Here is an 18,719-nt window from a genome sequence, read left to right on the forward strand (position 1 = left end):
TTTATACTCAAATCTACCATGTGGAAAATCAATCCGGTTTTATTGAGTACTGCCACATCCAGAAATATTAGCAGATGCTCTAGAAGCATCACCCGTTGTGCCTTAGATCAAATCCATTACTTTTAATAATTCAATCATTTATGATTGTATTGAACTACATACACATCCAGCATTTTTCGGGCGGGGCAAATGAACAGATTCTATCATGAAGCAATTTTTCATGCGAAAATTTAAATTTCAAAAACTGACAGTCCTATTGCATGATTTTCTTCATATTGACTTAATATTAGGAATTAACTACTAAGAACTTCTGTAAATGGATTAAACTATTTTTTGTATTCATATAGGTAAATAGGGCCATACAAAGGGGTGGCTTGGCTGAATAGGGTCAGGGCGACCCTGGCGTAGTGGTTAGAATCCATTCCTCTCACGCCAAAGTCACGAGTTCAAATCTCACCCCCAGACAAGTCACGAATGACCCAAGACCGTTAATGTGACTATAATACACAAAAAAGGGTCAGCACAAAAATTTCTAACTTTTAAATGTATAACTTTTTGAAAATACTTAAACATTTTCGTTGATATTTACAAATAGGTTATGTGCTTTTCAAGTATACCTAAGTTGTTTTGCTTATGGATTAGGCTAAAAAAGTAGCTTTCATAAGAATAAAATAATTAAAACCACAGTTCTTACAGATCGCCATAATCCCCAAAAAAACACAGAAAGGTTCAGTAAAACGAAAATTCATTCTTCCAAAATTTGACCGAAGAATTTAAAAAAAAAATTGAAAAAAAAAACACTTACAGGCTTTTCAGTAATCCAAAAATCACCGAACACATTATCGAACGTTCAGCTGTTGAGATTTTGGTAAAATTTTAAAGGTTTTTGTATAAAACTCTAAGTGTGTAATTTGTATTTTTCAGCGATTCACAATGTAAAAAGCTTCAAGAACGATATAGTTGCAAACAACTATGTTTTGCGATAGCCCGATATACATGAGATGCACCCGAGTATTATTTATACGGTGTCTACTGATCGAGCGAACACAGATTTAATGTTTACTATCGTTGACCTTCCTAGTAGCGAATCATCTGACTAAGTAGTTTTTTGCAGTACATATCGAGGAACTAAAAGTTTACTGCTCAAGATGCCAAGAAAAATGTGTCGCAGAATCTTCCGAAGGACTCCAAGCTGACCAAGCGGAGTCTTCGTGCAGGAAGCGCTGATCAATCGTCAGGAACGCGAAAATGTCTGATCGAAACCAGGAAGAATGTTTGTAGATCTACCGGATTTCTCAATTGACGAAGATGTTCCATTAATATTATAATAAATCATTTAAAATTATATGTTGGGAAAGCATAAAAGTTATATCCAATTATTTGAATTATTCCCATAATAGTTTCATCTTATCGTTTGACCATACAATTGTTTCGGATAGCTCTTTATAAAGTCTATAGTCAATCATCATATCATACGACCAAATCGTATTTTTTATACAAAAAAAAAAGTATTTACAAATATGGAGTCCAAAATCGATAAAGGATAGAAACTATATCCTCTCGGGAGATTAAAAAAAGCTGTACAAAAATAAATTAAAAACATTCCCAAGGTTCAAAGAGGATATCTCGCTTCGATCGTATTTAGATAAGCGGCCTTGATTATTTATCATCTTCTGAAATAAATATGATCTGCGTTTAGAAGGTTCAAAGCTACGAAAGATTAAGATTAAGATTAGTTAAAAGATTTTTCTACTTTTGATTTTGCTTGGATCAGGCTATGCTGATATAATAATGATGACATGGAACTACCACTCACTGTAGAGCAATTCTCTACAGATTGACGAATTGTTTAATTTCTTTTTTTATTTGTCGGCTCCGATTTTGATGAAAATTTGCACAGTTGTTCTTTTTAAGTAAAGATGCCAATTTGTTTTATCAGTTCTTCAAATTGAATCACGACTACTTTTCTAACAAGGCCTGTGTAAAAATAGTACTAATGAGTTATTGCTGAAACGCTTTGTTCGATTGATTTGGTGTCTTGAGCAAAGTTGTAGATATTATTTGGGCAATAATGTTAAAAATATACACTGTAAAAAATTTCGTTTGTTTCAATGAAAAAAAAAATTTTTTTTTGTTATTAAAAAAGTTAATTTCTCAAAAAGTACAAGCACAAAAAAAAAATCCGTTTTAACCCTCATTGAAGCTCATAATGTTTGCTACGAACTGGCAAAGTTTGGTGATGGTAAACTCAAAAACAAAAAAGTAATTATTTTTTGAAAATTTCACGATTTTTACATTTTTATTAAAAACACATGTTTTTCAACCGTGTATATTTTTTTTCAAGAATTGCATTTTAATTTTGCACAACTTTCCCGAAGACACCATAGCAACCAAGCAAGTCGTTTTTGCAATATAGGTATGTTTATTTCATTAGTGTTTTTCTACACAGGCCCTATTGAAAAGTTAGGATTCATTACATCTGATACCATGAAAAGGTAACGTTACTAACAAAACTAAAAAATTCATTTGATGAATATTGAGCTAGAACTAAATAAAAGTGATGTGATGTTCAAACTAGCGACCCTTACTGAAGGAGCAATTCCATTTAAATTGACGATTTTTTAATTTTCTTTTTTATTAATTGTCTTCAATTTTGCATAGTTGTATCAGTGATCTTAACGGTAATAAGTCAAATACTCAACACTGTAGTAGTGAACACCAAAAACATCTGTCTGTACCTAATGTAGAAATTGTACACCTATCGATCTGATACTTAAATGAGTTTGAATGGTGAAAACAAGCAGTTGATCACAAAGATTGCTTTTTACCGCATACATCTTAAAAAGTTATCATAGGAAATAAGTGTAACACCATTTGGTTAAAAGGTAAGCATAACCTTCAGTTGTATTTCAATGAAATCATTTTTAAAGATTATTATTTTTAATTTTTTTTATACAGGAAGCAACATGAGTGAACGAGCATGTTTTATCAGCATTCGGCCGTTCGAGGAAGTCAAGTGCTCGAAAAAGCTGAGGAATATTTCGAATATTATCATCCAGAAATTAAAATCGATTGAATATTCTGAAGCATCAGGATTGAATACTGGTTTTCGCATTTGCACGTCCTGCCGTCATCTCAAACGAGGAACAGCATGTTGCCGGAAGCTCAAAGATGCCAACTACAGTGATAGTACCTGTCGTACCGAGCTATGAAAGCCTTACAACTTTACTACCAATGACATCAGTTACTTCAGTTCAATCGTACCAAGAATTCACTCAACCAGTCAACATCGAGATATTCAACCGAGGCATTGCAGGAATCCAGGTATCACCGATAGACGTGGGAAAACTCAACTACATCCACTACCCCGAAAAGAAGCACTGTGAAATCAACGAAGGTATTAGAAAGAATTTTTTCAACTTCGAGCCTGAGGCTGACGAAGTGAATGAACTCAAAGAAGTTTTAGAAAACATGAAGGAAAAGTTTTCCAATGCATCGACTGCAAGAAGTGAAAAAGTATTAATTTTATCGTTATTGCCTTATTCATGGTCAACACAAAAAGTTATGGATCAATTTAATGCTAGTAGATATATTGCAACAGAGGCTAAGTTGATAAAGGAAGGTCATTCGTCAAAATTCGCAAAATATGGCACAGCCCTAAGTGATGAAACAAAATTGGCAGTCATAAATTTTTTTGAAGATGATGATATAAGCCGGGCAATGCCTGGTCAAAAAGATTATGTGTCTGTGCAGAAAGAAGGAAAACGACAAGCCATTCAAAAAAGATTACAAATGATGACTTTGAGAGAAGCTTATAAACAATTCAATGAAATTCACTGCAATGTAAAAATTGGATTCTCTTCATTTGCAAAACTCCGCCCTAAGCAATGTAAACTTTTAACCAGCTCTGGAACCCACAATGTTTGCGTGTGCACAACGCATGAAAACATCAATATAATTTTACACAGTTTGAAAAAAACTTAACCATTTAAATGATGTAAAAACGTTCACTGACAGCCTACTTTGTGAAAACAAGACAACATATGGCTATCTACGGTGTTGTGAAGATTGTCCAGACTCTTCCGCATTAGAAAACATTTTATTAAAACAATTAGAGGAAAAATGCATTGATCAGCTTTCATGTGAGCAGTGGGTTACCACGGATAGATGTGATTTAGAAACTATTGTAAAGCCTGAAGACGAGTTTGTTTCATTTTTCTGCTTGAAATTGACAAGTTTGATACCACATGATTTCTTAAAAACACAGCAATCTATTTTTTTGAAAACTACACGAAATAATTTGCAATAAGGTGAATTTTTAGTTACTTGCGATTTTTCCGAAAACTACAGCTTTGTGTTACAAGATGAAGTTCAGTCTCATCACCGGAATATCCAACAAGCTACCATTCATCCATTTGTTATATATTTTAGAGAAAATATGCAAGTTAAACATTTAAGTTTTATTATAATTTCTGAAGAGTCAAGGCATGACTCAGTGGCTGTTAAGTTATTTATTTCTAAAATGATAAGTTTTTTACGCATTAACCAAAGTAAAAATATCAACAAGATTTATTTTATGTCCGATGGAGTCGCGTCACAGTACAAGAAACGGAAAATTTTTGCTAGCCTTTGTAAATTTAAATCAAAGTATGGAATTGAAGCCGAATGGCATTTCTTTGCAACATCACATGGGAAAGGTCCTAGTGACGCTATTGGAGGTACAATAAAACGCATGGCTACTAGAGCAAGTTTGGCCAAAAATGCAAGAGAGCTTTATAATTGGGCAAATAATCGAAAAGAAGAAGAATTAACAAAATTATCATTTAGTTTTGCCACAACAGAGGAATACAAAAGTATGGCTTCACACCTCAACGAGCAATATAATAATGCAAAAATAATTCAAGGAACTCAAAAGTTTCATTCTTTCATTCCTGTTTCAGAAAATAAAATTAAAGCCAAACATTACTCAAACTGTAATGATAATGATGCCAAAATATTCGATGTATTTAAAAAGTGATGTAAATAAAAAAAGAAAGTAAGTGCACAGACAAACAGACGTAACTCTTCATTGTGTATCTTCGTTCATGCATTTAACGGTTGATTTGAATATTATCAGTTCCGCGAACTACTCGCCGCAGCGCTGGCATCAGATCACTTTGACGTTTCTATACATTCTATAGAACTTTTATGCAATATTGTTTACGAGTTAGCGAGCAAGCTTGTTTTCCGCGAGAAGCCAGAGAGATGTCGTTGCTGAGGTTATATGTTTTGAGATACTATGTTTTCAAGAGCAAGTTTTTCAAAGAGTTACGTCTGTTTGTCTGTGGTAAGAGTATTACAATGAAAATAAATTATGTATTATTTGTCCATAAATTTTCAGAATAAAAAAAAAGTAAAAAAGAGCAGAAAAATGTATTTTGTGGATTTAAGTTAAAATTTGAAAATAAAAAAGTAGTCGGGATTCGCTATTACAAATTGTAATAGCGAACCCCGACTACTTTTCCAATAGGGCCTGTGTAGAAAAGCGCTTATAAAATAAACATTTTAATACATTGCAAAAACGGCTTGCTTGATTGCTATGGTGTCTTGGGGAAAGTTGTGCAAAATTAAAATGCAATTCTTAAAAAAATATACCCGGTCAAAAAACATGTGTTTGTAATAAAAATGTAAAAATCGTGAAATTTTCAAAAAACCATAACTGAGTTTACCATCACCAAACTTTGCCAGTTAGTAGCAAACATTATGAGCTTCAATGAGGCTTAAAACGAAAATTTTCAAAAATGTACTTTTTGAGAAATTAACTTTTTTAATAATAAATATAATTTTTTTCATTGATTCAAACGAAATTTTTTACAGTGTATCTTTTTTACACAATTGCCAAAATAATATCTACAACTTTGCTGAAGACACAAAATCAATCGAACAAAGCGTTTCGGCACAGACAAACAGACGTAACACTTCATTGTGTATCTTCGTTCATGCATTTAACGGTTGATTTGAATATTATCAGTTCCGCGAACTACTCGCCGCAGCGCTGGCATCGGATCACTTTGACGTTTCTATACATTCTATAGAACTTTTATGCAATATTGTTTGCGAGCTAGCGAGAAGCCCGAGAGATGTCGTTACTGAGGTCATATGTTGTGAGATACTATGTTTTCAAGAAAAACTTTTTCATAGAGTTACGTCTGTTTGTCTGTGGTTTCGGCAATATATATTTTTAAACTCATTAGTACTATTTTTACACAGGCCGTTTTCAAAAAGTAGTCGTGATTCAATATGAAAAACTGAGAGCACAAAATGGCGGTTTTACTAAAAAGGAACAACTGTGCAAACTTTCAGCGTAATTGGAAATGATCGGTCAGGATCGATTTGCGAACCTTCGTGGAATGCCTCTGTAGCAAGACAACTGTCGGTAGACTGTGAACTATTCTTGCTGTTCGACTTGATCCAATTTAATAACCTCTAATTGCACTCAAGCTGCCATTGTATGAAGCCTGGTATGAAGGGCCAAAAACGGTTTGGGGTTATTCGTGGGCAACATCGCCTACGTGCATCCACGGGATAAATGGGAATCTCCTTCCAACAACAGAAACATAGAGCCGGTAAAACAAAACAGGCCATCCAACAGGAGGATGTCCCTATGAATGGGTCTCCCCATGCATTTTGTTCAATCGGGTGCCCTAAAGGACCCTCCCGTACCCAGCATATGTTCATATAAGAATGGAATGAAAAGAGACAAATAAAGAAAAGATCTCACCCGATGTTGCAAAGGAATCCATGACATCTCGATGATTTCGAAGATCTCCCATAGATATGCTGCCGCTACTTCTTCAACCGGTGTTAAAAACAGCACTCTCGCCTTTTTTTCCTCCCACAATAGCGTAAACTCCCATCAACCACGAAACACACTCTAGCTGCTCGAACTACAGAAAAAAAGAACAGCGTCCACTTTCCATCACCAATTACTCGCAGTACACAGCCTATTTTGCTTAGATCATGCTATATAGGGGAAATGGATGTAATGTCGGCCTATATGCCTCTAATATGGGCCCATATATAAATTCAGAAATCGACTAATCTTTCAATAGCGACCAAAAATATCCATTAGTACCGTCCCAATGACGCGTGCATCTAGATAAAACTGATAAATAGCAGATTTTTAGCGATGGGCCCAATCTTAGATCCATAGGCCAACATTAGAGCCATTTCCCCTTCACAGTGCGAAACCGAACTTTTTGTCAGTGCGAACTTCAACCTGAGCTGGGTTTTAAAAACAAACGATCGAACTGACCGATCCAGGTTGGTATTAGCATTCATTTATTTATTCAGAAACAAGAAGAAGACACAACCGCAGCTGTCATACATTCCAAACACTCACACAAAAAGTATTATTAAATGAATTGTAGACTCCGAACGGATTCGCATGTCATTTCTGTTGGTAAACAACTTGTGGAATCGAATGAAAATGGTTTCATCCTGTAGAAAATACAGTAGGAGTTTTTTGTTTTCCTATTCTCAAGGGAAATTTTTGTTTAGAAATAAAAAGTAAAAAACTCATTCTTCCAGTATTCACTCCAACAAGAAATAAGAGATGAACTAGCCTATGGCTAAAAATCTCTCAAATAAAGAAAAAAAAAATCGAAACCATTTCCATTCGATTCCGCAAGTTGTTTACCAACAGAAATTATATGAACAATATATTTTTAAGCGAATTTTAGTGGTACACCATTAAATGTATTTTCCGTCCATTTTTCCCCATTTTGCAACGCTTGATATTTCTTTAGTATTTTTAAATATTTTTATGTATCTTAGATATCACTGAGAACTTTTTGATATATGGGGAAAAATATAAAGTTTAGAAATTTTTGAATTCAAAATTAAATATAGAAACTTGTGCTTAGATCATCGCAGCTTTGATACTTATGTAAAATGTTCACTAGATGATTTTAACAATTCAATAATGTAACAATTCAACACTCAACGCGTATTCACCGAAAAAGTTAAAATACCGACAAACCAACGTGGTGCTTATCGATAATATGGTGAAAGTTTCAGCCTCCATCTATTCTAGCGTGGATACATCTTACAGCTTGTGTACGATTTGTGTTACAATTTTTCAGATTTTTTCTCATACAGATCATGTAATACAGATTACAGATTTTTGAATAAAAATATACAGATTTTTTTATAAATCTATACATCCACAACATTCCTGTCAATTCTTCTGTCCATAACTAAATTCCGCATGCATGCCTTTGCAGAAGTTTCAAATATTTTTGGAATTAGGAGTCAGTAACGATTTCTCTAATGAAAGATCCCTGAAGTAACAGTCATAATATCAAACATGCAAAATAGTTGGTCATGCTGTGACACAGCACGCCTGTTCCAAGCTTTTGGAATTTTGGTATTATGGCAGAGAGTTATAATTGTGTTGCTATCGCCAACGTGCAATTACTTATGAAATTGAATGAAGATTGATTTAAGTTTGAAACAAATTAAAAACATTTTTTTGGGTTTTCTTCATACAGCATAATTTTGTATATATGCTGCAAAAATCAAGCATGCAGGTATTCTATTGTCTGAGTCGGTAAAAAGTTTTGAGTTTAGAGCTATGTTTTGTTGCTATAATTATTGTAAAATGTATATTCACCTCATTTTGCTTTTAAAGATAATCAAGATCATACCCAGGTAGAGCGTCCTTTTAGTTGTCATACTCTATCTAAATCTACATACGCATGCGTCTGTATTGTTCTTGGTGCAAAAACGAACTGTACGATGCTATTTTCTCGCTTCTGGTAAAAGAGCTGGGATAATTTTCGGGGAATATGTGACAATAGATATTCGTGAATTAAATAATTATGTGTGAACACGCGAGGATGATACCCTTTATTCGCACATGAATACAACGTATCGACGTAAACTATTTTCGTATCAGAAAGGACGCCACATTTTGTGATTTATGCTAGCGGAAATGAGACTGCGTTGTTTTATAATTTTAAAACACACTAAGGCTGGCTAGCTATCATCACGTGGCGAAAGCGCGACTTCAACGCAAAGAAGTGATCACCTCGGTAAAAATGAGCTGTTTTGTTGGCTCAATATACCCGGCACTACGCACATAAACGGACCATCGAGGTGTTGGCACGAATCACATTATTGGAATCAATGAGGCGGGAGATTCTACAGTTCGGTGAACTAAACTGAGAGTAGTGCATTATTTGGCAATTTTCCATATTTATTGCTTAGTATGGAAGCGGTTCGGCGGATTGATTTTTGGCATTGGCCATAATGTTTGTATTATCTTGTGAATGAATGGATGGTGGTCACTGTACTTTACAACCGTGTGATTAGTGTGGAAGTTATAGAGCCGAGTTTAAAAAATTAAGTTTAAGAACATGGAGTGTATCGAACGCGATTTTGAAATTATCACAGGAATAGTTCAACAAAAAACAATAACAATAAAGGTTACTTTCTCATTGTTCTTTGAGTACACAACTGGAACTTTGCGCCTGCCTTCAATTAAACTTAGTGTACTTTGAAGATTTCAACAGTAGTTTATTGAGCATTTAAGCACACACCATTTTTGCATTCGTACATTATGTGGAAACTGACAAGCACAATCATACTCTATTTTCAGGGAACTCGGGCGATTTTCCACCCTGAACAAATAGCTGAGCCCTGGTTCGGTAATGCGACCAGTAATTTAATCTATTGTGGTATTATCCATGTCCTTCGTTTAGTTTAGTGCATGTCGTATTACTAAATCGCTATTGAGATATGATGAAATATTTGGTTATGATACAGTTGTTATTCTTGCCTTTATCGCAAGGAACCGGTTTTAATTGGTTCCGCCATTTATACCCGCCAAAAAATGTGAGTACCCTCGAAAAGTACTCCACTTTGTCTGTCAAAATAGTATTCCTTGGCTATAAAATCAAGCAACGACCATGCAGCAAAACCACTTTAAAATAAATAACAACGAATGAAGATTAGGTGTCACATACGTAGAATACAAATCCACGTTTTTCCTTGTTTCAAGGTCATCCTTGGTGTAATGTGACCCAAGTCTTGTCACTATCAACAAGGCGTAAAATGTAACATAGATTAAAGTATATTCCTTTGATTACTCAAAAAACCTGTTCCGCCAGTCGTTGGTAGATCTTAAACCTTAATGCACCACTAAGAGGTGATCTACTCGTGTTACGAGACATGTAAACAATATCTTGGTTCAAGGACTCTGGATCTAATGAAGCATTACCCTTTACCACCTGAAATACGGTTGTCGTCTTTCCGATAATTTTCTATATTTTATTGCCGTGAGATGACAATGAGATGTTGGAAAAATGGCGGCTTTGGCTCTTTATCTATTATCGTCAGGGTCTTATAGTGTCCATTTTTTTTATTACAAAATGATGCTCTGGAATTTAATGCAAAAACTCAGCGCTCTAAGACTTCATTTATTCACCATATATTCATAAAACAGATTTTTGTGATTAAGCTCGCAATGATTCCGAAAATATGCAAAAATATTACTGGATCCGTTCAACTATGGAAAATACTTATGGAAGATTTTGATTTACCAAATCACGGTCAATTCGGTACCGCCTATTGCTTGCTGAGATTCAGCGAAACATTTGTGAAACATTTTTCACGAATCTGCAATCAAACGTCAGTTTTGCTGAGATCTCAGTAAACAATGTGGTCGAGCTGCTCAGTAGTGCCGAAATTACCGAGATTCGGCAAACAGAACTAAGGATGCACAATAAAAGAAAAATAATGCACAAAACTACACACCACATTTTGAAAATGAATTGCTGACGAAAGTCCAGGAGAATTAAGATTTACTCCAGAATCCAGTTAACATGCTTATTTGCTGTATGATCAGTAAAATGTGGGTACTGTCAAATAGATTGCATATTACGTGAGTCGATATTTTATCGCATGACGACTTATATTTATTACTTTAAAGTGTTCAATGGCTAAAAGCTATTGTATATCTTAGAAAAAAAAACAGGTATGTAATTATCGATAATAACAACGCATCTGAAATGTTAATGTTGCTTGTTATTTATTTGCAGCAGGACGTGAACAATGAGTCTGCGTTTACCTTCATCGTTTTTGATAGGATTTCTTCATTTGCTCTGAATTTATCGCTACATAATTTGAATACCGTTATAAGGTTGAGGTGGGAAATAAATTAAGTTTGAATTCCTTAAAGTCTTAGATTTTTTCTTATTTTTTTTTTTTTTGGTAATTTTGCTAATCATATAGCAACATAAATTTCTCTTTCGTATCGCTTAGCAACCATCAAATTTAGCTGTTCCACAGTAAAGTACTCTAAATGTTTATGTTTTGTTGGTTATCCAGCAGTATTTTTTTTTTGTTGCTTAAAGGATTGCTGGATTTCCAGCTCGGCAAATTCCAACAAAATTTTGCTATTTCCACGAATAAAAAATGAATAAGGTAACAAATTTTAACAAACGGATGGCAGGATAGGGATTGAGAACATAAGGTTTTTTCGAGCAATGTGCTCTTGATATAGAACTAAGCGACATACTGGGGAAAAAGACGAACATGGGGGTTACACTGATGCAAAATTTGAAACATATAAACTTGAAATGGTTTGTGCCAAGTCAGTTTCTTACTTAAGTAGTTCAAATTTTGGGAGGCTAAGCAGGACCCAATTTGGAACCGTTTAAGCACTGTGGAGCGAAAATTTCAAATTTTGCATCAGTCTAATGGGGGTACTCAGATCGATCCGTTTTAAAAACACATAAATTAAATTAAAATAATCGAGATCTCGGCTCGCCAAGAAGTCTCTAATGGGCCGCAAGGGTTGTTTTCCTCGGGCCCTGAGGGATGCGGATAACTCGGATCTAGCAACACAATGTAGGGTGCATGACCAAAGCACGTGGTCGATCTCGTGATAACCACTACCACAAGCGCACAAACTGCTGCCTGCGAGCCCGATTCGAAAGAAATGCGAGTCTTACGAGCAGTGATTGGACATGAGCCTCGACATGACACGTATAAAGTCACGGCTCATGTCCAATCCTTTGAACCACGGCTTGTTCGACACCTGTGGGAAAATAGAATGTAACCATCTTCCCAGATCACTCTCATTCCATTTTTGTTGCCAGTTGCTGAGGACTTTCTGACGGGTAATTGAAAAAAAAAATCCGCAAAGGCGATTTTTCGATCAAAAATATCACCTTGGACTTGGACATTAGTCACACACACATTAATGAACGAAGTTTGGTGTGTGCTGGGCAACTTTATGGTAAATTTAATTAATTTTCCATCACTATCCACCTACTTTTTTAATTGTACTTAAGAGAGATGATTCAATAATTACTTGGCAATTAAAAGTTGAATTAGCGTGTAGAAAATAAATTATGTGACTTATACACGCAGAAAAAAATATTTTGACGTAAATTTAATAAGAATTTCATTTTGTTTTGGTTGCAAAATGAAATCATTATTATTTCAACAATCCAGTATCTTTGTTTTTAAAAACCCATGGATTTTTAAATCAAAAAGAAAATCTTTTCGAATTTACAAGAGCTTTTATGGTTTTGACGTAAGCTGTCAAATTTGGCAGCTGGGTCAACAAAAAATATGTTTGTTTTTAAAAGAAGTTTCTTGTTGATTCAATCATATTTATTTTATTAAGCCTAAAAATATACGCAGTAGAAATAAAAATATGTTTATTGATTCAATTTTTAATAATTTGCGATTATTGTTTTGTTTTCTATTTGTTACCAACAGAATTACAATTAAATTAAAAAAAAACTTTCTGAGGCATAAAATCTCTCCGGTTCATGAGTTGATGGGTCGATAGGTAGGGTCCAGGTGTGGGAGTGGCCTTCCTGGCGTTGGGAGCATTGGTACTCAGTACTGAAAATAAGATCGACGGAAAAAAATCAAGGAAAAAAAGAAAAACTGTTTATATTTTGCAACAGCAGCATACTTACTTACCTCTAGAGCTGAATCAAACGAGAATTTTTTTGTTATTGTTTACATTTTTGTCCGGGTTTTCACGAGGGAATGGTTGGTAGTTATTTTTGCATTCATGGCCCGGGGAATTGACACAACAAATAAATGTTAAATTAAAATTAACTATTGGTGGCTTGATAAAAGAATATTGTTATTTTTACAATAGTTGCAGTTGAAGAGTGGCTTATGAAAACAAAAAGAATCTTATTTTGAATTTATTTGAATAAATATTATCGAAACAATAAAATGCAATATAATTTCAACCGGAATTGTTTGTGTTAATACAAATAAAGTTTTTTTTTGTTCAATGCAAACAATGTTCTGTCCGTGTATTATCGAAATTATCATCAAGGTGTACCGAAAGGCTATAAAATCAATTGAAATACACATTTTCGATCGCAAGCCCGGAGGGTCGAGTATCATATATCTCAGTCCGCAGAGATTGGAAAATTTATTTTTCATACCTGGGAACATGGTCTATTAATATATATGCATAACAAGATTTCAGAGACATGTGATTTATCAAGAACTGACGCCAAAGAATATAAATTTCATTACCATGGAGTGGAACTTTTAAGATACCTTGCTGACACTATCGTTGTGTTTGAAGCTGTTTTTGATGTTATATATGCGCCAATTGCTTCAAATGAAAGGAGGTTTTCGAAGCTGCAAATAAAATGATAATTGCAATCTATAATTGGAGAATCTTACTGAATGATTTATGCTTACTTCCAATCCTGCTTCTAAAAAATATTTACTTGAATTGAAAATCGCGGAATAACTGTCCAAGGAGAATTATTTTAGGCGAAATTTTGTTCGGTGAAATAAACAGTGCTGAAGTCTGTTACGAAATGACTTTCGGCGAAATTAACCTTTCCCGGTTAAACTACAAACAGCGTGGTGATTGTCTATAAAAACTTGATGATTTTTTATAATGGTTTTTAAGTAGCAGGAGAACATTCTATGGGAGGTTGAACTGCAACAATATGGCGTTTATGGTGTAGGTATATAGAAACTTAGGGATTTTCCAGAGGAATTTTAGGCAGCAAAAGGGCGTAGAGAATGACTACAGATCTCCTCCCAAAATTGTGATTTTAATTTAAAGTTGCAGGAGGACGTTCTCAATATTCATTTCATCTCTTCTGAAATGTTTGGGAGGTTGAACTGCAGCAACAAGGTGTTTAAGGTGTCTTTAGAAAATTGATGATTTTTTGTATGATTTTGAAGTAGCAGGATGGCGTTAAGGTTGATTACGGATCTCCTCGCAAAATTATGAAAATTTGAACTGCAACAGCAAGGCGTTGAGGTGTCTACATAAACATTGTGATTGATGACTTTGAAATTGCAGGATGACTATAAATATCATACTAAAATTTTGGGAGGTTGATCTACAAGAACATGGCGGTTCAGGATTCTTAAGAAATTTAATGATTTTAAGAGTCACTTTGATGTAGCAAGAGTGCGAAAAGGATGACTAGTGAACAAATACCAACATTTTGAGAGGTTGATCTGCAACAAAGTTGAAAGTTGTTAAGATTTTGAAAAGATTTATTCAATTTTTTATAAAAATTATGTACCATTGTAAGATGGAGCAAATGTTTTATCAGTGGATTTGAAAATAACATTTAAAAGTTGTGACCAATTTCTTTCTTAAGTGGTCTTTTAATTCTTCTTCTCATTTCAAGAATATTGCTTATCGCATATTAGCGTATTGCGTGCTCTCAACTTAATGTTCTAGATGCATTTCCACAGTTATTAATTGGAAGATTTCGTTGCCTGTACCATTTTTGCATTAGTATAATTGTGTGGCAAGTACAAACCCAGGGAAGTTTAGAAATTATCCTAGACCGGACCGGGAATCCAACCCAGCCAGCTCCAGCATACGCTTGCTTAGTAGCTGTGCCTTTACCTAATGAGCTGAGGAGGGCCTCAGTTGTAAGTGGTAGCACAATACAAATTTGTTCCTAATTTCTTCTTTTTTCCTAAGCTATTGTATTTTACTCAAAATTGTGACGTTTTCGAATTTATATGTGTTCAATTTAATTAAAAAAAGTTTGTTACCGATTTTGTTAGAAGTAACGACAGTGATTATTTTCTGCTTTAAGTAACCTTATACCACGTTAAGACTACAGAGTTATAACATGTTATAACGGTTGTCAAATAATTGAAACACAGAAACCACCATCAAGATAGTGTTATAACATGTTATAACTCTGTAGTCTGAACGTACTACTACCCGGATGTTCTCGATACCAGTTCCGGTGGCAATAATTGATTTTCTCATAATACTACGCGCGCGACATCTCAAGTCACATCAGATTGATGTGTTTGAAATGATGTTGCGAATATGCTATAAATTTTCCTGATTATATGAGGTCAGTGATCTATTCAGGATGTTCCGGATTTCAATTTTTTTTTTCTCACACTACCTTTAGTGCGACAAACCAATGTAAATTCCAGTCCTAAACGATATCCCATTCCGCACTAACTACTAAGATACGCATGATTGAAACCACTTGATTTTAAAAGCAATGTAGGAAGGCAATTCTTGTCTTGAAAAGTGCGTGTTGTAATTGATGAACCGAGCTGACTGAAGTTAATTTCGTATCATTTTTCTGGTCCTTCATGTCACTGCGGGGTCTCTAGTCTGATTATAAAAACGATAGCTTTCGCTATAATTTCCTCTGTTCCCTTGCAATCGGCTGAGCATCTTCGACCCGGTTAGTGCCAAGCTAAAAATGACAACAGAAAGTCATAACAAAACATTACAGGTTGCTAATGTTCTATGTTTAGATTTACGCTATAATTTATTATGAAGTGCTCCCGCCGTATCGCACGATCTGGCTGCTGTTACATTTTAAGCGGGAAGTAGAAAAATACGGGTGTAGGAACACGCCACAAACAAATAGGTTTTTCTTTGTTAATTTCTCGTGTCGTTGAACGATCCTCTTGTGTGAATGTGCTGACTGCTGGGATACGATCGCTGCTTTTTTGCATCCCGGTAACACTTTGCTTCTCGAGATGTGTATCTAATATAATTTTATAATAAGCGTTGAATACTTCAAGGGGATGAGAAGGCATCGAACAAGAGAATCAGTACTACAATAAATACATGGGGATTCGTTACAAAATTCCCTGCCAAATTTGAGCGAATACCTTAGCGAATGCTAGTCGTGATGCTGCAAGCTAATAAATTATCATTTTTGTGGCTAGATTGTGCATACATTTTGCTTCTAATACTGAACGTACCTCAACAGCTGCAAGATGACTGTTGCCAAGTGATTCAATTAAAAGCAAGGCAGCATTTGTACCCCAAAACCCAAGCTCATTGTCTTCATTTTTTTTTTCTTAAGTTGCTTGCACAAATAAACATATTTCGCAATTGGCAAGCTGACCTTTTTTTGGATCTGTTATGATCTGGTTCTTAGTAAGAATATTTAAGGAAATGTCTTCAGTGTAAGCATAACCATTATGCCAATTAAAATGTTTGAAAAACTGGTAATAATTAATTGGCACACAATTTTATTGTTCGATAAGCATGAAGAATAGCTCATTTAGAAATGTACGGTAGATGAACAGTATGTGCTTTTTATAGAAAAAAAAATCAATAAAACTGATATTCTTCGTGATTTCGAATAAATCTCTGTACTCATCAGTAGTGCTCTCCTTCCTCTTCCTCTGTTTTGGCAGTCTTATAGTTCACCATGTCTTCATCTGGTTGGTGTTTTGATCACTTTCCCCGTCACATTCAGGCTTCTTTTCATTATTCATCAACATTTCTCAATCGGTTAAAACTAGGGACAATTGGGTGGGTTGAGGTCTTTTGGAACAAACTGAACAATTGACTGTGTATTATTGAAGCACATCCTTGCTGTAATGACAGTTCACAAGACGCTGCACATAAGCTGACTTGAATATAAGGAAGCCCCTAGTAACATGACACACTCGTATCGAATTTGAATACGCAAAAATAGCTTAGGGTATGTTTCTTCAACTCTATCGATTTCTCAAAGGGTCCTGGACCAGACAAGCTTCCTCCTGTGTTTATCAAACGATACGCCTATGTACTTGCTGTACCTGTTAGTTGTTCATTCGGCCATTCTCTTTCAGAGGGAGTCTTTCCTGATGCCTAGAAGTTGACTGCGGTAACGCCGATTCATAAATCTGGTAGCACTCATGCTGTGGAAAATTATGAGCTGTATCTCGAACAACTTAAAATGGATGATTCATGATGAAATGTATAAGTCGCTCTGCCTGTTATTTCCTTATTCCAGTTTTGGGAGGAACTGTTCTACCACCACAAACCCCATGTTGTTGCACAATAAATACTAGTCTTGAAAAGCGATATCAGGTTGACAGTATCTTTATCGATTTTTCTAATGCGTACGACAAGATATCGTACGAGTTAACGTTAAGCAATCTTGAACAATTAGGATTTCCTGGTTGGCTTGTGGATTGGATACTATCTTTAAGGAAGATCTGCCTATGTTTAGCTTGGATCAGTGTGTTCCGGAAGCTATGAGGCAGCCACCATGGTCCATTATTTTTTTATTCTCTTCAGATTGGCACCGATTAAAATCACGTGGATGTACGCCGACATCCTTAACAATTTCAGAATCATCAAGTCTATGGCTGATTGCGCTGCTATACATAAAGATCTTGAAATTGTATCAGTGAAAATTCGAGGAAAATATGTCTTCATTTAAAGAACCATTTACCAAGAAAGACCACTTTTCAACTGAAATCACATGATTTATTCAATTTAGTTGTTTCAAATTATATTTTTATTAAAAAGTTCTAGTTGTGAATGATTTGTAAACTGCTTGACTGAAGGTTTCGTCCTTCTCCTTCTTCGCATTTCAAGCTTATTGCACGCCGCATATCAGCAGTTCCATTTCAAATGACGATTTCTTTTTAATTTTATGTTCGACCTTCTACGATTATGTTGAAATTTTGCACAGTTGTTTGTTATTGTCCAACATGCCATTTTACATATTTGGTTCCCTAGTTTTGTACACGACTAACACTTGAAAAGGGCTTATGCAAAAATGATACGCATTAATAGAAAAACAAATATCTTGCGAACGATTTGTTTGATCGAGATGCTGTCTTCGGCGAAGTTGCGGACAAGTATTGTACCTTTCATGAAAAAATATACACTGTAAAAAAATATTTTGTTATTTACAAAAAAAAATCAAAATTATAAAAAAAAAATTAATAACTCAAATTGCACATTTTTTTTTTCATATTTATATTGTAGTTTAGATAAAGTGCTACTTATTGACAATGTGAGTTTGCTGGGCAACTCATAAACAAAAAAAGTTATGAATTATTGAAAAAAGTACTATTTTCCAAATACTATCTATAGTTATAGAATATCTTTGAAATGGTGTTATTATTTAAACACATTAAATTTACAACAAAAAAGCTCATAATGCTTAAATTGGCCAAAGTTGTTATTTTCGAGATACTCGTAGGCAGAGATAGAAATTCTCACTCAGCTACACGATAAGCATTTCCTCACTCAAGCTACTTTTCGGTGAGTTGTGAACCGTTCACATTTTCATCTCTCCTTTTTCACCGATAATTCATTATCCTCTCTCATACATAATCCGAAAATATCTCTCTTCAAAACCTAACGAAAATACTTTTTCATCACCCATTTGGCTCTGAAAACTACCAAAAGCGAAAAAAATGCCACCCCAAATTGTTCGGCTCCA

Source organism: Ochlerotatus camptorhynchus, unplaced genomic scaffold (genome assembly GCF_037179485.1).
Source record: "Ochlerotatus camptorhynchus isolate MF236.1 unplaced genomic scaffold, CSIRO-AGI_Acam_v1.1 ptg000176l, whole genome shotgun sequence".
Classification (NCBI taxonomy): domain Eukaryota; kingdom Metazoa; phylum Arthropoda; class Insecta; order Diptera; family Culicidae; genus Ochlerotatus; species Ochlerotatus camptorhynchus.